Source organism: Callithrix jacchus, chromosome 4 (assembly GCF_049354715.1).
Source record: "Callithrix jacchus isolate 240 chromosome 4, calJac240_pri, whole genome shotgun sequence".
NCBI lineage: Eukaryota > Metazoa > Chordata > Mammalia > Primates > Cebidae > Callithrix > Callithrix jacchus.
The window spans coordinates 29721987-29746540 of NC_133505.1; the positions used below are offsets into that span (position 1 = coordinate 29721987).

The following is a 24554-nucleotide window of genomic DNA, read 5'->3' on the forward strand; positions in this document are numbered from 1 at the left end:
ATTGCACCATTGCACTCCAGCCTGGGCAACAAGAGCGAAACTTCATGGCAAAAAAAAAAAAAGAATTGTGGACAAAATGGTCAAGTAACTGTAAATGTTTAATTTACTGAATAGCTACATAGCTACACACATTTGTAAAATAACATTAAAATATTTCCAAACATTGGGAAATATTTTTACTTCTCATATTTTGAAAAACAATTTTATTCAGTATCCTTTAACACATCCTTGACATCAATGTTCTTATTACTATAAGACACTTTGTGGTCATCTGTTTTCTAGAGCACATTTTCACTGAGGGCTTTCAAATTCATTGCTGGTGCTGCCACAGGGCATTCCATCCCAAGCGGAGTCTTTACTGCATATAAGAGAATGTTTGCTATTTCATTCAGGACATTAATATGTATATTATATATATGTATTTTATATATACACGTATATGTGAATATTGTCATGCTTCTCCTAGCTTCCTAATATATTGCTTTTTTAAAGAGTTACTGACATAAAACTCTTACAAGATCATACCCACAATAATGACAGACATTTTTATCTCTTGTTTTCAAGGGATTCTCTTGTGTGACCCTTGAAGCATGGAAAGTAGGATTAATACATGTTATTTCAGACTAATATGTTCTCTCTCTATCACTCCAACATAGTACTTAGTTCTTCAAAGTAATATATGGAGAAACTGCCCCATAATATATGGGATTTTGATAGCACTTGAGTATAAAGGGACTCTCTTTTTACTAAGGAGTATATGGGAGGAAGAATTGAAAGTTTAAACCACAACTTAAATGTTCACCTCTCCACCATTTTTTCTATACTATCTTTTGATTTTCACATTTCTTTCATTAAACTTTTTATATAATTAAAATAAACTTGAAACTCCATCAAGCCACAGTGAAAAACTAAAAGTGAAGTCAAGAACAGAGCGACTCCTAGCACCGAGGCCAAGTGTGTGTGGAGTCCCTGTGGGGTGGCGCACCTCCAAGTGGGTCGTCTCTGGAGGCCAGTGCCCTGCTTGAGACAGTGGTCACCCTTCCTCCCCTTGGTCCGTCTGCGTCCTGCAAGCTCTAATTACACCATGGCCCTAATACAGCTGTGGCCCTTGGGGAATACAGAAACACAATCGACTGATTGTTTCATGTGAATAAAGTGAGTGTGTGCTATAAGAGGATTTGATGGTTCTGGTGGGTTTCTGGTACTTTGGTAGAGGTTGGCACTTGTCTTTTCTTAGTAAATTGTGGCCCCATCTAAACAAGGTAGGGTGTCATGTTTTCCTGCTGTCAGCAGCTTCTCCTCTTGATTAAGCTTGTCTTTCACCAAGCTGGCATTACTAAAGTACTTGAAATCACAAATAAAGAGGTAGTATCTTTACTGCTTAAAATTTAAGTGCACTGATGTGGTATTTGGGTCTCTCGGCTTTTTACATAGTAAAATCTTCAATTTCCTCTCTTTTTCAGTTCTTCAGGCTTAGTGCTAGTTTCTTCAGTGCTGCCTCAGTATTGTGGACAATAATAAAATTACCAAGCATGTCAGCTGGCATTTCATTTCTCAGTATCTAAGCTTGTTGTGTGCCCTGTTTCCAGGGAAAAAGTGGCCCCAATATAGGCATCCTTCTGGGAAATTGTTGCTTAAAATTCCATTCCCTTATTGCACAGTTTAGTTGTGGCATTGCACTCTTCCAAAGGTGGGGCAGGATGGTTGGCGATGGAATTAAGGATGTGGATGTGGATCCAGCCCAAGTGAAAATTTCCTTAAGGAAAAGTGGGAGGAGGTCAAAAGCAAAACACCCTCTAACAGGCAGCAATGTTGCAATGAATAATACTAATCTTTAGGACTGGTATAGGTAACTCTTCATCTTCAATGCATTTTGCTAACATTTAGTTTGTTTACTCTACCAACAGCCCTGTTGGGAGATAAGTTTTTATTATAATAGCTTTACGTTGCCTTTAAAGAACTGAGACAGAATTTGAGGAGGCTATTTACTGAGTGCCACCTAGGTTATCCCCCACTGTCTAGGTGTCTCTATCTTTCCTGTGAAACAATTCACGCAGACCGATGAAAGAGTGGGAATTTCAGCGGTTCCCAGGAAGCTGTGTGATACAAGAATCTATTGCCACTTGTTGCTCTCAAAAAGTACCATCCCTTCTGCTCCTGTGGCTCTGTGGCTGCTTACAACAGCAAAGCGCAGAGACTGAAAACTTGTAAACAGCTGTCGGGGGCTGGGGGTGGGCAAAGTGTAACAGAATAGGCTGCCAAATTCCTGACTGCCATATGTGCTGTGTAATACTTGTCATCTCAAGTGAGTCATTAAAAGGTTTCCCCTTAATGGGGCTTTGAAGTGCTGGGACAGCTTGAGCGCATCTATAAATTGCCACAAACAGCCCTCTGACTGAGTTAGCTAATTGCTTGCTCTTTGACTTATTAGGATCAACTGAGTTAAATAATTTGTCACATGTGTGGCTCGTAATAAATAATGTGACCAGCCAGTTTGTGGTCTGTTTCAGTGATATATTGTACCCCTTTTGGATGTTGTCACATGTAGCTAGCAAATGTGGGCTATTTTATCCATAGGACTATCATATCCCTGAGTTCTGACAGAGCAATTGGGGAAAAAAATGTTAAAAGGAGTCTAGTTACAAACAAATGTGTTCACTTCTTCAACCTTTCCATAAAGCGTAAATATCATTTTTCTTTGATATCACACATCATGCAAGCCATAGGCAAAAGAATATAAATTATAAGTACTGAATTATTCTAGTTAATATGGACTGAATTATTACAGTTAAAATATTATCTGTTCCCTTTGTGAAAACAAGCAGTCCCTGCTAGCCAGCCCAGTGGATGTGCTCAGCCCAGCTCAGCCCAGCTCAGCTCAGCACTGCATTCCAGCCAGTGTTTGTGCTGTGGGCTGTGCCAAGGGCATTGTTGTCTACTGCCAGAAGACAGAGAGGGTGACAACTGGGATAGAGAGGACCATGGATGAGAAGAGATTAATTTAAAAGAGAGAATCTGAGAAGGTAATTTTCCAGTCATAGGGAAGGGAGGATGCTTTGCTAGCCAGCAGTTAGAATTAAGTGCTTCTCTTCCTAGTAAATAATCAGTTGACTATAGGTGCTCATAGCATCATACAGAAAGAGGATGGTGCCAGCACATCTGGGTGGGCTGGCTTTGATAGCACTATCTTTTTCCTCATTCAGAAAAGAAAAACGAAAAGAAGGCAAGTAACTTGCCATGTTGGTAACGTGGACTGTGCTCTTGTAGAAAGTGTTATTACGTGAGTAATAGGAAAAGAATTGAGCCATTTGTAACTGTTTTTAAAAAGTCCTTACAAGAACACATCATAATTGGCTCTTTATTATTAGCAACAGCATCTTAGAACAGCAGCTTTGTCATACTTAGCATGGAACAAGTATCAAGTGTGTTTAGAACAAGGATCATTGTGTTTTTCTATTATAAAATTGGTAGATGAACCCTTTTATATTTCATGAAAAAAGGTAATTTCTATAAGAAAGAAGGATAGAAAAAATCCAGTTTACCAAAGGTTTCTTTCAACTCCTCATTTCAGGGAACATCATTTATTGTTAAAGTACTCAATTAAAATAATAATGGCCTTCACTAATATTCTTATGGCAATTTTTAAAATTAAAGTATTACATTCTCTGTACATGTCACTTCAGAATTAATGTTCTTTCGCTATTTTCTCTAATGACCTCTTTTTATTTCTTTGAATGTACTTACTTAGGTTTTTAATATATCTCCATGCTTGCACATTATCACTGAGACAACAGGCAATAAAAATGCCAGAAAGTCTCAAACAGTGAGGCTGAGAAGTCACAAACAGGTCCCAGCTGGAGAGTCCCCAACTTGTTCTCCCCTCCCCTTTCTGGCCAGCCTCTTTTAACCCTTGGTACTTGTTAACTTTCCTTGCGGATGGATGTTCAGAGTAATTAGACAGTGGTTTAAGTGTGTGTGTGTGTGTGTGTGTGTGTGTGTGTGTGTGTGTGCTAGGGGATAGTGATATGGATGGGTGGATGCAGTTTGGAAAGGAGAGACATTTCTCTCCAATTAGTGGAAGCCACCCAAACCGTGATCTGTTTCATATGCAAAATAGAAAATGTCTGCAGCAGACCCAGACATCTATCCAGCATTTGGAACTGGTGACATTATTAGTTCCATGGGCCCTGATTGTGTTTATTTTTGTTTACATAAGTTAATTAGTTGGCCTTAAAAAAAATGTATAATTTCTGCCTTCTGAAAAATAAAACTTTACCTGATTAACATGGCTTAATTTAACTAATAAATAGTGTGTGTTTTGCATTTGTTTTGAATATTATTTCTAAGTGACTTCTTAAACTTCACAGGTGTGTCTTGGGTGTAATGAAAATAATTATTCTATTAAAAAGGGTATGTATAAGGAAGAGTGTATTTAAAGATATTTATCTCAAGATAACTGGCACTGAACTAAATAGTTCCTTCCCTTAAAAGACAAAATGTGCTGAGACTGTACTCACACAGCCAATCTGAGGCATCCTAAATCACAAGCAAATATGATTATTTGGCTTGGACTGTTTTGCACATATTTGTATATGTGTGTGTAGGTGTTTGTGGGGCTGGGTCGGGGAGAAAGAAATTGAGATTGTGGCTTGGTTGACACAGGTATATATCATGCTTCTAAGGTTTGGGCATATCTTCATTGCTAAAAGTGCAAGCTGGATGAAGTGCTCATCCTTAGTTCTTCTGGAAGAGCTCATGGAATGGATGTCCTAGTTTCTTACTCAGTGTACATAGCTGTCACCACCAAGTGCACTTCTCTGTACAAACCTGCCATACTGATGATGGGATGTCATCCAGCACTGAGGAGCAAGGAGAGGTGGAAAGAGGAAAATTTAAAAAGTGGCCACTGAATTAAAGCCTCAACTCAAATGCCAGAGACATCAGCCTGAAGATGCCAGTCCTGTGTGGCCCTTATCCTGGCAGGGTCTTCCTCTCTGCCCAGGAAAGCAGGCCCCAGGTACAACCTGTGAGAAGACAGCCACCACCTGCTTGGGGAGAATGGACAGCAGACAGTTGTGGTCAGAACTGTCTCGCCTACCCTGCAGCAGAAGGACCCTCCAGGACATGCCCCCTTCTATCCAGGGTGTGTGGAAATGTCCCAAGAAATTAGTCTCCCTGCTTTTGTAACCATAGCACATCCAGAAGGAGGAGTTGGGAATCCCCAGGGGCAAGACACCTCCTGTCCTTAGTGGGTCCTCCACAGAGTGTGAAGGGGAATCACCCACTAAATGTTCCTTTTCTGCATGGTGGTCCCAAACACTGGGTTCTGTGCTGATTTCTTTTTATTTTTTGATATTAAAAGTTTCTTTCTGCCTATAAGTATTTCTGCTGCTTACTTTCTTCCCTTGCTGAGAAGCAGAAGTAAAATAGTCTCAGGTTTTTCCTTGTTTCTAACCATTGTCAGAAACGGCCTGAATATCTAAAGGCTGTGAGTCTCACACAGATCAACAGTTCCAAATACCTAAATACCAGACATTCACCAGGAGCAAGACCTTGACAACCCTTCAGCTCCTGCCACAAGTGAGTCTGAAATAATTGCTGTTGAAAGAATGACCCCATGCCACCCTCTTCTTTGTTGTCTAAACCCTCAGTCGGCCTTAAATTAGATTGCCGTAGAGAAACATACCTGAGCCACAGATGGATCAGCTTCTCCTCTCATTGTGCCCTTGCTGTGACTTACACCTTCGATTTTTATTTAGGAACTCTGTTTAAAAAAGAGGAACAAGGAAAGCAAAAATCTGTGACTTTGAAAACCTTCCCACTTGTGTTAATCAGTATCCATATATGAGATCTTAGGTACCTAGCGCCAGAGAAAAGCATTCCTGAAAGAACTAGTATTTTTCTTTTTTTTTTTTTTGAGGTGGAATTTCGCTCTTGTTTCCCAGGCTGGAGTGCAATGGCACGATCCCGGCTCACCACAACCTCCGCCTCCTGGGTTCAGGCAATTCTCCTGCCTCAGCCTCCTGAGTAGCTGGGATTACAGGCATGCGCCACTGTGCCCAGCTAATTTTTCTGTATTTTTAGTAGAGATGGGGTTTCACCATGTTGACCAGGATGGTCTTGATCTCTTGACCTCGTGATCCACCCGCCTCGGCCTCCCAAAGTGCTGGGATTACAGGCGTGAGCCACCGCGCCCGGCCTGTATTTTTCTTTTATATAAGCTTCATGAACTGTCTCACCCAGCAGGGCCTTTTCTTGCTTCGGTTGCTTCATCTTCTCAGAGAGTGAAAAGATGGTGCTCAGAAGCTTGAACCACCTTACGCAAAGCCCTGGTGCATTTACTTGTGGTCATGGATGGTTTCAGATCCCTATTTTAATATTTCTCTTGCACTTTATTATTTCAGTTGTAGGTGTTCCCATTGTAAGAATATTATCTTGGCTGGGCGTGGTGGCTCACGCCTATAATCCCAGCACTTTGGGAGGCCAAGGCAGGTGGATCACAAGGTCAGGAGATCGAGACCATCCTGGTCAACAAGGTGAAACCCCATCTCTACTAAAAATACAAAAATTAGCTGGGCATGGTGGCGCGTGCCTGTAGTCCCAGCTACTTGGGAGGCTGAGGCAGGAGAATTGCCTGAACCCAGGAGGTGGAGGTTGCAGTGAGCTGAGATCATGCCATTGCATTCCAGTCTGGGTAACAACAGCGAAACTCCATCTCAAAAAAAAAAAAAGAATATTATCTTAAATTGTTTTTAGAAGGAGAGTGGATATAAATTATGAGTAATTAATTAAAATGAATATTTTAAACTTACAATATTCATAGTATTTTTCTGATTTCAAATAATATAAAAATACTGCTTTATAAGATTCTAAGTTATAGAGCTACTTTATCTGGATAACGAGCCTCTGAATTCACAACCATACATAATGCATTCTGCACATTCTGGAGGTACTCATTTATTTGTAACCTTTGAAGCACATTATACTGGGAAGAGCCCTACACCTGAGTTCAGAGATTTAGGAATGAATTCTAACATTGCCACTTTGATACCTTTGAGATAAAATTTTTCATCTGTAAAATTATTAAAACTCAATGCTAAAAATTATTAAATAATGTAGACATGTCTATCTCAGTGCTCTGCAAAATGACTCTCAATTTCCTTCCATCCATTTTTGCTCCCCGGATGCGAGGCAATTCTGTGATGAGGGGTCTAGGAAACTGAGTGCATTCAATCCGGAACACTGCGGTCTTCCTTGGTTCATCCATGTATGTATTTACCCCATATTTACTGGTGAATAAACGTATTGGGTAAACATAATGGCAGAACAGCTGTTGAGAAGGAAAGTTAACATTTAGGAGCCTCCCTTCCTAGACCATCTTTTGGGGGAAGCACCCATCCACAGACACAAGGGACACCTACAAATAACACATCCTGCCTTCTGTTACCAGTATTCCTGAATGTGTATTTTCTTTATCATTTTACCTCTCAGATAATTTTAACTTCTGTTCTGATTTGTTTTCTCAGATTTTTCTTTTGATTTACTGACTTATTAAACATCTTAGTCATGCTTATGAATAATTCACAATTACCTAATTAATAGAGGGAAATTTTCTCTTCTCTCCCTATCCTCTAAGATATGTGTCCACTTATTTCTAGAGAGCTCTGTGACAGGAGCTTCTCCTTCAATGCTTAGGCAATGTCCAGGGTTCCGGTTTTTGGCCAGGTAGGTGTCAGTAAGCTGGTGAATGTTAGAATGAAGATGTTCTGGTAGTCTGTGTCCACCATGTGGTAAAACCAAATAAATGAATTCTAGATTTGTACAAATTGCTTCTGTCTATATTTGCCTGCACATTCTATTACATCTGTCAGACTGACTTTATCTTACCAATCAATACATTTTTAAACAAGCGCCTAATTGCTTGTATTGCCATGTACTAGTATAAATAAAATACGTCTTGGTTAATGTGTCACAATGGAAAAAAAAACTCTTTTTAGAAAATGTTTGAAGAGATTTATTTAATTACTCTTAAAATTACTCCTTAGTTGGCTCTATTAGCATGTCATATAAGAAAATGCAATATGTGAACATTTTAACTTTTAATATGGTCACAGTTTAAAACTTTTCTGAGTTCAAAGTAATTTTTGCCTATATTAAAGAATTCACCAGAATTAATATTATCAGAATGGAATACAATAAGTCTTTGTAAATTATTGTAAGTGAATTGGGAAATGCAGCTGACTATATACGTGCAGTTTGTCAGGAGCATTTTTTTTTACATAAAATGAAATACAACACTGGCTATTTTCACTTTTTAAAAATTGCTGTTAATTTAAAAGTTAACAAAACAATCAGTTATAAACTAAGGAATATATTGTTGCTGTCATCCAGTGAGCATGGTGTGTGTTAGATGATTTTCCTTCCTGAGCAGGACATGAGCAAGCATACTGTCCATGCTGTATGTGTTGACCATGGGGATTCAGGGGTGCCCGGGGCACTGTGTGGCATGTGTACTCCCACAGGTTCAGCAGCCTCTGCTCACCTCGCAGGCCCTCTTTCTTCTGTTTTCTGGGACGTTGATGCTGTAGTGTGGCCCAGAGCTCTTAACCAAACACAATTCTTGCATTACCTTTTTGAAATTTAAAAATAAAACTTTTATATTGTAACTACTACATGTATAAAAGCTTAAATACTTTCTTTTTCTTGGAAAATAGCAAGTTTAGTTGTTGAACTTCAGGAAGCAATTCAGAGTGGCCCACTGAACTGGCTGCTGGTCAGGAGTAAACTGAGACCTGCCCTTTAATAAATAGAAAACCAAATGATTAGCAGCAGAATTAGCTCATACTCACCACTAACTACCTGCTCTCTGTATGGCACTCAGTAGCTCCAACCACTTAACATTTTTAAGCCTTTTTCCCCCTCTGTAATGTAAACTTTGTGAAGCTCAGGCCTTTTAAAAATGTATACCCTTTGCTAAGTAAGCTTGATACAATAAAATCTTTGTTCTCTGCAGCATTGCAGATTCATATATGTATATACACACATGCACTGTCTAATATTTATCTGGTCTGGAATAAGCATTAATCTTTAATTACTATATAAACATTTTAAACAGGTGTGGAATAACTGCACTCTCAAAAATGCAGTGTTTATCTCCTTGCTGCCTGATGGCATCAGCCCCACTGCCTGACAGCTTTCACCTCCCTGTGCTTGAGGTGGAAACGGAGAGGCAGTGGGTAAAGGGCAAAGAAATGCCCCAAATCCCACATGAATCAGAAATTTCCAGTTATAAATTATGCACCACCATAACATCCTTTACCACAGTTTGCCAGCCAGGAATTGAGTTCGGGGTAGTGTTTTTCTGTGTTGGTATGGTGTGGGGCTGGGGGCTGTATATATAGCCATGCGTTTTTTTTCTTCCTGTGGATTGTACGCCCTCAGCCGTCTTTTCTTGGGGCTGTGCACGGAGCCTGTGGTGTGAGGAGATATAAAGCAGCATTTTTCTAACTGCCTTTGGAAACAATGAGGGCTCTGTTAACAGGAGCCCAAGCCTCTGCAGACTGCCTCGCTGCGCAGAATGACTGGTGGAGCCCAGGTTCAAAGCCATTGGCCTCCAAGTGCTTTAATTCAGCATTATTTTTGCTTCTCTAACCTCTTTTTTCCTTTCACTCTTCTTTTTTTCTTTTTTAACCTAAGCATTCTGAGGTCTCCTTGTTTGGTAGGGAACTGAGCGGCAACTTTTTGTAATTAGATTATACATAATCAAATGAAGGCTTGGATATTTTTAAATGTTATTTAATCTGCTTCTCCTCTTCTTCCTTCATGGATTTTATCACTCTAGCTTAATTTGTTATAAAATTTCAGCTCATTTTTGCCTGGTACCAGGTTTTCCAGTTTAAAATAAAATAGAAAATAACAAGACAACAGATATTTTCAGCAGTCTTTGTTCTTCCTTGTAATAAAAACAAACTCAATTCTGTATTAGACTTAACACTAAGTAGTTATAATATTCCTAGTAGTAATTTTTCTGCTATTACAAATCTGTTAGGTTAGAGAAATGAAAGGGAAATACAAAATAAAAGGTTCTATAATTAAGGAGAAAATAAAGAGGAAAAGTTCTTAAAAAAAAAAAAACCTTAATTGAGGAATATTTCTTACAGAAAGAAGTTGTCAGTGGTTAAGTGCTGACTGGTGAAGTTAGGATATTTTGGTCAATTTAAAATGATGATCCCCGAGGAGAGAGAGATGAAAGCATGGAGTTGGGGAGCACGGACCATGGCATTTCTGTGCTCTGGCAATAAAAATGTAAACATTCTTTCTTGTTCGGTGAAAAACTCTATTTTCTGTACTATGTTTTACAAATGAGATATGAAAACAAGGCAAAGGAAACAATGTTCAAAACTTTTTAACATCTCACACTATTGTAAACTCAAGATATCATATGAAATTTGACTTCATACTTGGGGTCTTTCTCTGTTTTTGGGAGTTTGCTGCTCAGCTTAGCTTCTGACAAGCCTACTTTCTGCTCAGAGGAGAGATCAGCTTTCCAATTTGTCAGGCGATAGGCAGTGGGGTGGTGCACTGACAGATCTGGTTCTGATTTTTAAGTGGTGTTAAAAAGGTCAAGGTTCACATTTTTCCCATTTTATCGTGAGTTCATCACCAGCAAATCTGCCTTTGCCACATTTAGTCAGCACTGCTAAATGAATGAAGACCAGAAATGGGGATCATGGGTTCGCTTTCCTCTCTGGTTATGTACTAGCATCTGCTACAGAAAAAGAAAAGTTCATGTCATCATAGAGTGGCCCTGGCTTCGTAGTTTTGACTGGTAGTCTGATTATTTAAATGTCTAGTTTACATTTCTTATTTATAGTGAAAATAAATAGCTCCCTAATTTTAATGTTTGAAGATAAGAATGGAGCGCTATTTTATTAATCCATCATTTTTCCTTTGTCATGATTCTTTAAGTTTACACTTCTGTTTTGTAAAAATTTGTGATATTGAAGTTATTTTTTTTCTAACACTAAAGTTAACGATAGCTTCCCAAATCTCTGCTTTGAAAAGATGAAGTATCATTTTTTGTAGTAATACTAGTAAATAAGAAGAAAAGTTTATATAAATCTTGATATTTATAATATTTTATCTCCTTGGAATTGTTTGTTGAACTGATGATAAACTAGAAAGTGAATTTATTTTTGCAAAAGATGACAAAACTTCTATAAATAAAACCCACCGCTTTTAGAGAATTTAATTGTATCAGTTGAAAATGGCCACACTTTTTTGCTAGTTTATTGGCTAATTTGTTTGAAATTGATTAATGCTTTTTTTTAAATGACACATTCGAAAATATATATTATCAAACTTTTTTTTTTTAATGTCGAGATAAACGTAAAAACTTTAAAGTTTGGTAATTTGTGATTTGCTAAAATGCAGAGATGTAAAGAAATGTACATGTGTGTGAGATGTTTGGCTTTTATTGGCTTTGTAATAGTGATAAAGATAAAGTGATTTATAGATTATCAAACTACTATCCTGTTTAGACACATACATTAAGATGTTCCTGTGTGATCTCAGACGACCTTGTAAACCTGCCTAAATCTTTAATTTAAAGAAGAATTTCATTTAAAAGATGTAAAAGAAGCTTGTGGGAGGTGTCAGAATTTTAAAATTTCTACTAATATTTTATTCACAAAAAGCTAACCAGGTACTTCTTGTAAACTGAGAGTTATTGAATAAAATTACTAGGAGGCTTCTCACCTTCCCCATTTATATTGGAACACACACACACACACACACACACACACACACTCATGCACACACACACAATATTTTTCTGTGTTTATAAGTGCTATATAAGGAATTAATATGTGGATGCATTACATACTACCTTGGAGTTTTATAGCCAAATGTTTGTGGGTGCTGTTTCCACTCCCACTCTTCTAAAACACAAAGATGTACTTAAATAAGGAAAAATATACCCTCTGAAGTGAAATCCCAAAAACTTTTTTTTACTTGCTAGAATTTGTGCTATGGTGAGTTTTCCTATACATGTAGATGAAACTAATGATTATGGGTGATTTTAACACCTCCTAAGAGCTAATTGGTAGTCATTTCATTAAGACCCCCTTACAGCTACACAGGTAATAAAAATCATTGATGCAATAGATAACAGTCTTTTGAATTTAATGTTTAAAATCAGAGTTACTAAAAAAATTTCTTTCTTTTCTGCAGAATGAAAATGCAAACATTTTACATGTTAAAAAGTAGAATAATGTGGTTAGTTTAGCTTTAAACAGTTATTACTCATAATGAATTATCTGTACCTTCAGTATTTAACTTATCTAATTTTAGAGATGTTTTCTCAATGTTTTGTATAAGTTGTTTTTACAGGTCTTAATTTGGAAGAGATAGTGTTGATTGGAAGACTTACTCGTACAGTGTTATTACATGCATAAAAACTATAGCTCTCCCACCAATAAATTTTATGTTATCCCCATTATTTTATTCTAAAGAAGAATATAGATCACCAGTACAACATAATAAGAAGTATGCAGTTTTATACCCAGAGAACTATATGAATCAAACGTTAGGTGTTTTCAAGGTAATTTGACAGAATTGTCATTCCAGGATATTGCTGAATGCAGCTGGGAAAGGCTCTTTGGCAGAGACTAATCAGTGCAAGCTCTCGCAAGTTGTGGAAATATAGTAATCACAGAATCCTTTTATGAACAGTTCTAACTAATACAAAGAATGTTTTCTTGAGACACAGTTGGTATATTCAGCAGATTCTCTTTGATAGCTTGATACACTGCACTTAGGGTGAATAAAGCAGTGGTGTGTGTTGCTAATAGATTTCAGTGATGTCCCACCACCGAATTCGAAGCTGTGCCAGCAGGATCCTTTGTCTTTTCCTGTTACCTCTCGTTCAAGGTGTTATTTATGTTAAGGAAGAACCATTATTTTAGTTTAAAATATTAAACAAAATATTTTTATTTCTATTTAAACACTGATGGATCACCCACTGCCTCAAAAATAAATAAATGAGCTTCGGCATCAAACACCATTATTTTTATTTGTCTGGTTTACGATGACTGCAAAGTCCCAGTGTGGAATTATCTATTCTTTCATCATCATCAGCTTCCTGCTGTAGTTATTGTCTGTAAATACCAGTTAAGTACTCAAGGATTTAAAGTATAATGAAACTTAGATGGTTGGGAAAGTGGTTGAAGTGAATGTCCTCCCTGAGGCTTTTTTATTATTTAAAAGTTTGGGTAACTCCATTGTTCTCTTATCCTAAATATATTTGATAATACCTGCTATCAGTTTGGATTTTAAGAAACATAATTTTCAGTGCAACAGATAAAATGAATTTTATTTTATGTAGACTTTGCTATCTACACACTTTTTCAGAGGTGAAGTTAGAAAAGGCAAAATGTGTTTATAAAACCCTAGCCCCACCTGTGACTGGGGACTAAAGTGCATTTGTTCCAATTCTCTTACGCAGGCTTCTCCACAAAAGAGGCCATGACACCAGGTCAGGAGGCTGATAGGAAGCCAGATCACTCCAGCCAATTAGCCCATTTCCCTGTGACCTATGGGATATCTCTTCCTTTTTCCTTTTTTTTCCTTTTTTTTTTTTTAGGAGAGAAAGCAGTGATGACCTTTAGCCACTGACATTTCTGCTTCATGCCCTAAAATTAGAGGAATCTGATCAGCCTGGTTAGTGCTAGCAATCCAACTCTGTAGGCTGGAATTCCTACTGGAACAGGCTCTCCTGATTTACCCCAAAAATGTAGTTTCCAAGATGCCTACCCCACTGGCTATGTGATAAAATGAAACCCCACACCATCCCCACATGCACCATACTGGACTGGCCCCTCCTGGTTCTCTAGACCCTGTGATTCTCAGTCCTGTTTGTTCATTATGTAGACCTTTCTTTTGTTTTGGTTAAATATGTTTCATCATCTCTTCCCATTTTATACACATGTCTCCTCCCAGAATGAACACTAACTCCAACACAGGACTGAACCCAGAACCTCAGAGATGTCAGTTGGCTTCCCACTCCTCTACTCACTGAGGGTGCTTTCCCCTTGTGTGCATGTCACCTTCTAGGTGATTCATAAAACTCTCCTCCAGTGATCTGACTCAGAAGCATACATCTTACTTAGTAGTTTAACAGTGCACTAACTGGAAGGCAGAGAAAAGACAAGACAGATTATGTTTCGGTAACTCTGTTCTTGAATGGAGAAGCATGACATTTCATTGCCCTAACGGTGGGTGTGTGAGTGAGAGGGTGCTGCTGACTGGCGCTGTTAGTAAAGCAGGACCAGGGAAGGCACCAGCCCTTCTGGGCACACATCACACACACAGACCTGCCCAGGTTCCTCTCTCCTTCCCATCAGTGTGTGCCTGCCATGTAACTCAGCAAGTTGGAGAACTTCTTAGCTTATTTAATCTTCTGAAAGTACCCTTGGATTTTGCCTTCCCATCAAATTCCTACTACCCAAACCTTGGACCAGCCTTTCTCTTCTTCACCATTGACAATGTGAGAAGACTCTTCTCATCCTTTTTTCTGGAGCACCAGACATATATTGGTGAAAGATATCGGCCATTTAGGCAGGTGTATTGAGGTGTAACTAATATACAGTTAAATTTACTGTTTTTAGTATATAATTCTAGGATTTAAAAACTGCATATAGGCCTGTAACTACCACGATAATCAAGATATAGAACAATCCATCATGCACAAAATTCCCCTGAGCATCTTCAGAGTCAGCTTTCTCCTCTCTCTTCCCAACCCCTGCCTAATCTCTGATGTTTTCTTCCCTACTATACTTCCTTTTCCAGGATATCATATAAATGGAATAATCCTGTAGGTAACTTTTAGTGTCTAGCTTCTTTCACTTAGCATGTGCGTTTGAGATTCATCCATGTTGTGTATATCAGTAGTCCATTTCTTTTTTATTGCTGAGTAATAATCTGTTATATAGATCAACTTATTTTTTAACTTCAAAGCAAAATGGTATAATTTCATTATGATTTTTATTACATTATCACATTTATATGTATTCTTAACATTTTAAGTTACATATAATTAAAGTCTGAGATATGATATTTAGTTTTTAATTCTCATATTCCTTTTTTAAACATTGTTATATAGGGTTTGGTTTTGTTTTTACTGTTATTTTCAGTTTATCTTATTCACTATAGTATGAAGTCTAGAAGGCCAATGGGAAACACAACTGTCTTCAGGATAATATATAGGTCAATCTGTATAATAGTCTTCTACTCCAATCATATTAAAGTAAGATTTTCTAATTTCTTCAAGTTTTTACCTGTGTATTATTTTCTTAAAATAAGGACTGAAGCTGGGTGCAGTGTCTCATGACTGTAATCCCAGTACTTTGGGAGGCGGAGGTGGGAGGATCACTAGGTCAAGAGATCGAGACCATCCTGGCCAACATGGTGAAACCCCATCTCTACTAAAAGTGTAAAAAAATTAGCTGGGTGTGGTGGGGCATGCCTGCAGTTCCAGCTACTCAGGAGGCTGACACAGGAGAATTGTTTGAACCCGGGAGACAGAGGTTGCATGAATTGAAATTGCGTACCACCATACTCCAGCCTGGCAACAGAGCGAGACTCTGTCTCAAAAAATAAATAAATAAATAAATAAGGACTGATTATGTTTGAAGGCATTAAACAACACATTATGATGTTTGTTCTTCAGATACAGTCAAGGGTTCTGATTTGCAGATCAAATGTGACTATTATAAGGGCTGCAGAAATCACCTGTCAGTCCCCTGATTTCACAGTAGGGAATCCCAGCAGATGTGGGAGCCACTCAGCCATTCACTCAGTGGAAGGGCAGACCCCAACCTTCGCTTCTTGTCCAGGCTGTGCTTCCAGAGGCTCCTCAGCACTTCCTCTGAGGCTACCTTACTGGTTTTCTGACAGATCATCCAGAAACAAGGGTTTTAGGATTCTTTCTCCTTGGCTCAAAAAACTGAAAACAAAAAAGGCAAAGATTTGAAGTGTAGCATCATCATGAGGCATAAACTTGTGAAAGTAATTGGATTCATTTCATTGCACGTTTGGTGGCCATTACAGCTGAAATGTTGCAGTCTTATGCCAAATTGAATGAATTTCTTGTATTACTTTTTTTCATTCAACAAACAATAGCCTACCTCCATCTGACCTTCTGCCTAGAAGGTTTTCATTTATATTGTTTTCTGTCATGAAAGATATTTTAGTAAATAGTTTATAGAGGGCCATTGTCCGAGCAGCAGCATTTGCAGACACCGTTTCTGTTGGCCCCGCCGAAGCAGCACCAGGGTTCCACGTTGGAATCCTCTTTTCCAGTGAGGTACCAATGTCTATGGTCAGACTCCTAGGTAGGTACTGTATCTGGATGTCAGCAAGAGCTGCATGACAGTTTGCTTGTCAGTCAGTCACTTCCAGGGAACCAGGGCTGGCCGGAAGCACCATCTCTGTGCAGGTCTGAGTGCAAAGTTCACAAAGCACAGATCTGTAGGGTAGACTGCGTCACCTCAGATCTGAGAATTCCACCAGTGAGCTTCCATGTCATCTTAGTTAAGTGCCTTCCCCCACAAAAAAACTGTGATATGGCCATTTCTCCTTTAGTGTACCCTGTCAACGCTTGTAAATGATCTTAAACCATTAAAATTCATTTTTTAAAGTTGAATAGATTGTAACTTCTTACGTAGACAGTAAGGAAAGAACGAAAATTGTCATTTTTATGGCATTCTCATAAGATCAACAAATGGTGCTCAATATTAATGATCCCAGGAAGGTCTATAGAAACGTTAAAAAGTCTCTTTAAACTTGCCAGCAAGAATGATCCTGGGAGTTAAAAAAGCATTGACTCTCGGTGTCAGAAATAAACATTTGAATTTGCTCTTCTCTCTCCATTGCATTTCTCTCCCTGCTGTTATCCCTATTCAGTAATATATAGTGTGCCCTTCTCAGTGAAAATAACAACCAAAGAAAGTAATTGGAAATAAGTAAAATCTATACCAAATACTAATGTGAAGTAGTAGAAAAAATGAAATGGAAATCTAGTGACAAGCAAAGCATTGTTATTGAAAGGTTTTTGGGAAAAAAAGCCTCTTTCACTTTGCTGGCCCAGTTAGGAAGTTTGGTCCCTGGTACAAAGCCATACAGCTGCACACAATATAAAGTAAGGTTAACAGCATATTTGGTGCGTTTATAACTTCCCTAGGGCATTTTAACATTAAAAATAGTGATTGTTAACCCGGGTCCATCTGAACTTAAATATGAGCTTACTTTGCAAGAAATGAGGGGTAACGTCTAAGCACTTTTCTGGAGGTTTTATTATTCTTTTACGGTTTTACATTATGGCTCCTTTTTTGTCTGTTTTATATGTTTTATTCAGTGTACTGAGATACTTGGAGTTGTAGGCTAATTGGATATAAGACTCTCGACTCTCAACTCTGTAACTTTACTTTGAGGTAGTGTGACACAGATCTTCTTAAGTACATTACATTCCTTACTCTTACTAGGGTGACGTTGATCTTCATAAATGTATGCACTTTCTTATTACATGGTGTGACATTGATGGTCATAAACATAACACAAACATGAGTGTTCCAAGATGATAATTGTAGACAAATACCTTAGTGTATTTTGACTGTAATCACAGAAATGCAATTCCTAACAAGGGTGGCAACTTCTAGACCATCAAAATGGTTGCAGCCATATTTATGACTTTTATTAACAAACAAAACTAAGAAGTCTGCACATGGTCTGGGCCTCAGTCCTGCTAAAAATATACTGAATAACACAAATACACTGTATTATATCTTTAATAATGCATAAAAGATAGAAGCATCCATCCTTTCGAGGCTGAGGGACATTTGCATTCCGCTTGGTAGTTCTCCAGCTCACAAACAGGAATTAAATATATTTAACCATAAGAGGCATACTGATAAAAAAAAGTTTAGGAGCACGTTCCAAGTTACCCCCACTGTGACCCTAAAGTCAACCAACTGTTAGCCAGGGCCAAACAGCAATTTTCAAGGTGTAAGGAAATAAAGATACTAGAGCAGACAGCAACCCTCAGCCCAGATCCAGTGTAAGCACACCACCGAGGTTGCTGTCTCAGTATGTCCCCAGTCTTATTTATAGTTCATGGGCTCTGGAAGCTGTCACCCAATTAATCCTGTGCTTCCTTGTATGATGACTGGAACTGAAGGCAGCATGTTGACTGTCAGGTGATTTTTTTAAAGTTTAAAAACAGCAAGACTTAATTCAATTCACTACAGTGAATGTCATACAAATGTTTTTCTCTGTACCAACTCTAAGACCCAGTTTCTTTTATACTTTATAACTTGGTAGTAGAGTCAGCATTGTCTGAGACAAGAGCCTTGGAGCATCTTGAATGGCAAGTGCTGGTACTCATTCCCTCTGGAAAGCACAGGGAACTCTTGATGGGGTGGAAATCTATTAGTCTGTGGGACAACTGTATACATTCTGGGACTGAGTTTATTTGTTTAGTTTCTTAGATTATGAGTGTACTTAAAAACTTACTAAAGGGTTCCATGCCAAGCACTTCTAAGCTAACTGCTGGGTCTAGGGTGGGGCCCCCTACCTGTTGGAAATAAGAGTCTGTACTCTTGCGTTTTGTCCAGATCTGCTACAGCTTCTTTGCTCTGGGCAGTGTGCCAGGATTGCCCGTCTTGAGCAAAGCTGAGCCATCCCCATCATAAAATGAAAGGAGTTCGCTGCAGCTGCAGACTATTAAAATGCAGATTGGGCAAATATGTTAGCTCTTGGCCACCTGAAGAGCTAATGTGTACATCAGTGGTAGAGTTTGGCACTCCATCTGGTAGCTAATAATGTTTTCAGGGCCAGGAGGAGTCTTCTGATTTATGGAAGTAAAGGGAGAGAGTGTAGGTGCTGAGTTGTAAGTAGGAATAGATACAGGCAACCTCTCACAGGTAGGTTAGAGCAATTTTCTGTGACGTTGCAACAAGCCTGTGTAAATTATAAAGAGGGTTTTCATTTTCAGTAACTTTATTTACCAAAATCAGGAGATGAAAAAGGTTAAGCTATTTTAAAGACACATACGCCACCATTATCACCATCACTACTGACAACTAACAAGTTTGATCCTCACTAGCCATAACTCCAAAATGCAAAACTGACCTCCTGAGGCAGTCTGTGCATTTACATGCACAGAGGTTAAGGATTCCCAAGATACTCTACTGTTCATTGTTCAGTCATTTGAAATTCTGGAGGATGCTGAAACCATTGTGGGGAGATTTTGGATTTCAGAGATTTGATACACAGTCAAACAGTATGTATGAGTATATATTTATAAATACAATTTGTCACCTCCAGAATCTCCCTGTAATGTATCTGCATGTGTCCATCCATATGTGTGTTTGTGTGTACATTGTAGTAGCAGATAGAAAAGAGAAAGTTAGATGGTATGGTGCCTAAAAGTTTTTTGAAAAAGTAAATTTAAATTTCATTTTCAAATGTTTCCATTTCTGAAAGGGTGAATTTCTATACATTTTTTTAAATATTGTTTCTTCGTCTATCTGCTAGTCAGCCTACTGCTCTCAGACTGTATTTTGGTTAACAAAAGTAACATTTTTATCACTTGGTCCAGTTGAATATTTTTCTCAATGGATCCTTCAGTTCTTTTTCCTCTGGTATTTGACTTCATTTACCACTTCCTGGTGACAGCTGTTTATAGAGCAAGTCAGGTACCCTCTCAATACTCGGGGAATAGTACCAGCCATCTCTAAACTCTGCATTCTGGATTTTGCAATTGTATCTATTCTAGAATAGAACTCTCTTCTGTTTAGTGTCAACTGAAAAATCCTTGCCCAGACTCCAGCTTCTTACATTTTTACTTTTTCTTTACTAAGTAGGCCTTCCCTTTAATGGTAGAAATAAGAAAGAAAAGGAATTACAATTTAAGTCACCAGAATTTGCTTGATTAGTGGTTTGAGCAAATGGCTGACAACCTTGAGAAGATGTTGCTGTGACTGGCTAATGGCTCTGGGATCTGAATATCTTAGCTCTATGCATCCCCAGTACTTTTCCCAGAGTAGGTCATACAGGCACATGGAGCCACCCGATGTCTTTCCTGACACCATACAGGGAGATTGTTTGGTTAATCAACTGACATTTAAAGCATGGGAGTTAGCTGCCTCTATTTGTCATAGGTAAACAAAGATCAACAAAGGAAATGCAGAAAGTAGGTAAGACGCCAAGTGCTTACCTACTACAGATGAGGAACTTTTGTGTTTTTTTCAACAACTACACATATTAGCCCCACAAACTTCTCCTCTCTAAAGAAAATACAAAAAAACAGTTGAAGCAGTTAACAGTAAAGAATGACTTATTTCTCATCTTCTTTTCCTTTCCTTTTGCTTTGGAGTGAGCCATCCCTTAGCAAGAAACGATAATAATCAAGGAAGTATTCCAGGATAATTTGAGATTTTGAAGTATCTCCTTCCCCTAAACTTTAAAAGAAAACAAGACAATCTCAAGATACTGGAGATCAGACTGTTTGTGAATATGTCCCATCTATCTCCCTGCTAGACTGCAAGTCTGCAGGCAGTATCTGATGTGCCCACATGCTGAATGAGAAGAACTCTATAATGTGGTACTGACATTCTAGGCCAAATAATTCTAGCTATATTGTTGTTCAACAGCGTCCCTGATCTCTGCTCACTAGCAGCACCCAGACAGCCCCAGTTGTGACAATCACAGATGTCTCCAGATATTGCCACATGTTGCTTGGGTGAAAAAAATCACCCCCAGTTAGAAACCACTCTTCTAGAAGGATAGGTAAGAGCTAGATAGTGCTGGAGGACATTATCAACAGAAAACATTGGAAGTTTATCATCAGATTTTTGTGTTTGGTGTTACAACAAAATCTGAGTTCTTAAGTCTGAAATTCTAATTTGGTACATGGTATTTTTGCCTTTGTTTTCAGAAAAATAATGACATTAAGGTAAACTCAATGTCAATGGCCTCATCCATACACACAGACTCATTATCCTTCTTTCTTTAAGTTCTGTTATCACGTATCTGTGTATGGAAAATTGGTGCACATTAAAAATACAACTTTTAAGACAAGCACAGTTTTTAGTTTTACAGAATAAAAGGTTGCTGCCACCAAATCTTGCCTGGGTGTGAATTTTTACAATTGAGATATTAATCCTTGAAAAGAGATTTTTATAATGGAAATGCTGACACAACCTTTGCTGCCCTGCCTCAAATGGTGTCATTATATTATTCCACTCTTGACCATGTCCGTGTTCTGAAAACAGTGGCAGCATTGTCTGCCTCTGAATAGTGCTAAAGGACCATGGAGGGGAAGGATTTGGCACTGATATCAGAAAGGGGGAAATAAAAAATACACCTTGCATGCATGACTCATTCATTCAACTCGGGGGATTTTCTAAAATGAATAAGTCTGATCCATGTAGAATTGACATATTTCACCATATATGGGCAACTAAAACTGATAAGAAGGCCTTTTAGTTCTATCTCCCAGACTCTTTTAACTGAATCTTCAATAGCTAATCACTTTTCTATTGGATAACTTACAATATGAAATTTTTGTTAGGCTCTGTAGCTACAAACAGCCCATATAGTCAGCTTGAAATAATATTTTATGTCTTACCCTATGCACGTGGTTGTCCAAATGTGTACACACACACACACACACACACTCCCTCTCACACGAGTTATCTCCTTGTCTAATCTTGAGACAACCTTTTCCAAAAAGGCAGTGTTTTGTGTTGGCAGTATTTCATGTCTCAGATACTTTTCAGTTTCCTGTATGCCCTTAGTGAGTAGGAAAAGGGAAAAAATTCTCCTAGCAAGGCCCGCCTGCATTTCTCTCAATAAGGGCAGAAATGAGAACATTTGCCAAGACATACACAGACTTTAAAGCAGATCCCAATCCCACTGTCCTTCCACCATTCCCAGCGACAGAAAAAATAGTTGAGGATAGTTAGTAACAAAATTCAGAGAAAAAAAGATAGTAAGAAAAACATAATGCTAAATTTTCAAAGCAAATATTATAAAGAAACACAACTTTTTAAAGGAGAGGAAGCTTGTGGAAAACAGAAAAAATAGTGAAAAAGTCCTGTTAAACTTGTTTGCTGTCAGACACAGGGCAGAAAACGTATCACTGTGCCTAGAACGGAAAGGCTACTGAGGTTTTTTTTCATATATTCCTCAACTGCCATTTTTTAGTTTACTCATTAAGCCAAAAAAACTTTTATTGTTATAGAAAATACCCTTGAAAATTTTTTAACCAAAGTAAGTACCGGTAAATTTGTTGTTTGATGTTAAGTTCTTGGCATGCATACTACACGTTTGTAACCATTCCTTCATTAAAAGAGTATTTTGCGAGCTCTTGAGGCCTGTGGCTTAGCGAATTGCATATTGCCCTGCTGAGTTTTTATCTGCTGCTACCCTACCAATACATGGCTTTGAATTTCAGTTGCCAGCAAAACTGTGGTGGTTGGAATGACCACTGTAGAAGAGACTTATTTCGGAGCCTCCACTATGGCCCAGAACAAAGTAGATGGCACTGTCCAGAAACATGTTCTGTATCTCTTTCTCACTCTCTTCAGGGAACCTCGTGATTCCGTGTGTGGGAGCATCTCCTCCTCCCTCTCCCTGCTGGTAACGGTGTGCTGAGACACTAGTACCCATGGTCACAGAAACTGCCCAGGTGATGACACGACATACATGTGTGCGCCTGCTCTGGACCTTTGCTGTGGGTGGAGCCCGTTGTTTGGACACTGTTCATTTCCAAAAATCAAAGGGGCTTGTTCTGAACAAAAAACACTTTCACATCAGACTGCCATTAAAAGCATTTCAGCTGGGCACAGTGGCTCACGCCTGTAGTCCTAGCTCTTTGCGAGGCCAAGACATGCAGATCACAAGGTCAGGAGTTCGAGACTAGCCTGGCCGATAAGGTGAAACCCCATCCCTACTAAAAATACAAAAATTAGCTGGGTGGGATGGCGCATGCCTGTAGTTCCAGCTACTTGGGAGGCTGAGGCAGAATTGCTTGAACCCGGAGGCAGAGGTTGCAGTGAGCCGAGATCGCACCACTGCACTCCAGCCTGGGCAACAGAGGGAGACTCTGTCTCAAAAAAACAAAAAAAAAAGCATTTCCAGCTTCACTGTTTTTTTAAAATTATTATTTTTTAAAAATAGTGTTCAGTGGTAAAATCCAGAGTGAGAGAAAGCTCCCCAGTACTTGAATACTAGTGATCACTTTCTCATTAGCTGGCCCACATTTATAGACCTACAAACACAGTCCCCTTATTAAATGTATTAAATGCCTCTGTTCTGCTCTCCAGTATGGGGTCTGCTATACAGTATGTGTGTTTTCAAACAATTAGATAGCAGCACAGGAAAGAAACAAATCCCTGCCCTGAAGGTCCTAACGTTAATAAAGTATATTATTTCCAGTAAGCCCCTTTAATATAAGTATAATATTATACTGTTTGTCAAATGCATTTGAATATTTAAATGTTGAAGTGATATCAGCAAATACCTAAAACGTATTTCCTGTTTCAATAAAACACATGTTTTCTCAGTCTCACAACTTTCCACATTAATAATAATTAAAAGATTAGAAGGCAGCTTTAATTACACAGCTAATCACTCGGCCTTTCCCCTCGTTGTTTGGGACAAACATACAAGTTTTCTAAATGTCTTAGCCAAAATGTCTTATGTTCCGGTCTTCTTTTATCTAATACGTAAGAAAGCTCGTTTGATTGATGGAACATCCCGTCCGCAACCTCTCCAGTAAATCTCTTAAAGTCCTTAACCTTGTACAGCCTGCCTGATAGAGCATTTGCTGTTGTTTATAGTCTATTATCCCAGGGATTGGCTTTCTGTGTAATAAAGCACTAAAAATCTCGTAGAGTAGGATCAACTTGGGTGTTCTGCGGTTTGCATGGTGGTGGTTATGCCTAATTCCCACAGCAGAGACGGGAGTGAGAAGGAGCATCATAAAGAACAAAAGTCAGTGGGCTGCCAGCTGAGTGAGCCGCCCTGTGAACAGGTTTGGGTAATAGCAATATTTCTAAAAGGGAGGGCAGTGACACTTAAGTGAGGTTGGTCTTAGGAAGCAGTTGCAGGTCTGGATCCAATAACATATCATTGACTGCGTCTGGAATAGATCGTCGGATAAATTAAGTGAACTCTTACCCTGCTGGGAGCTTTTTTGCTGTGTGCTCTGTGCTTATTAGCCTCCTAGCCCTCGTTTGACCCTGTTCCCTTTTTAAATTAATGCATCTCCAATTCCCTAATCTAGACTTTTTTTTAATCTCATGTTTCTTTGTTTCCACCCAATTTGAGGAAATAGTTGAGGAGTTTTCAACTGTTTACCCAGAGGCAAAATTAACAGGTGCATTCAGGGTTATTGTAAGGCTCATCAAATACACTGAAGTCCTGGCCCATTTCCAGTTCTGATAAACAAGTTAGCATTGTAAATTAATTGAAAACTGACAAAGATAAAAAAC

At 38.6% G+C, this 24554-nt stretch overlaps 1 protein-coding gene and 1 long non-coding RNA gene across 3 annotated transcripts in view; both read left to right on the forward strand.

Annotated features, from left to right (window-relative positions):
- GMDS (GDP-mannose 4,6-dehydratase) overlaps window positions 1–24554 on the forward strand; it is a 643170-nt gene that overhangs the window by 385267 nt on the left and 233349 nt on the right. The gene's annotated exons all lie outside the window — the stretch shown is intronic.
- On the forward strand, window positions 2928–23026 carry LOC128931722 (uncharacterized). Its single transcript, XR_008480579.2, has 2 exons — window positions 2928–3023; window positions 4683–23026. It is a non-coding gene; the product is annotated as an uncharacterized LOC128931722 (long non-coding RNA).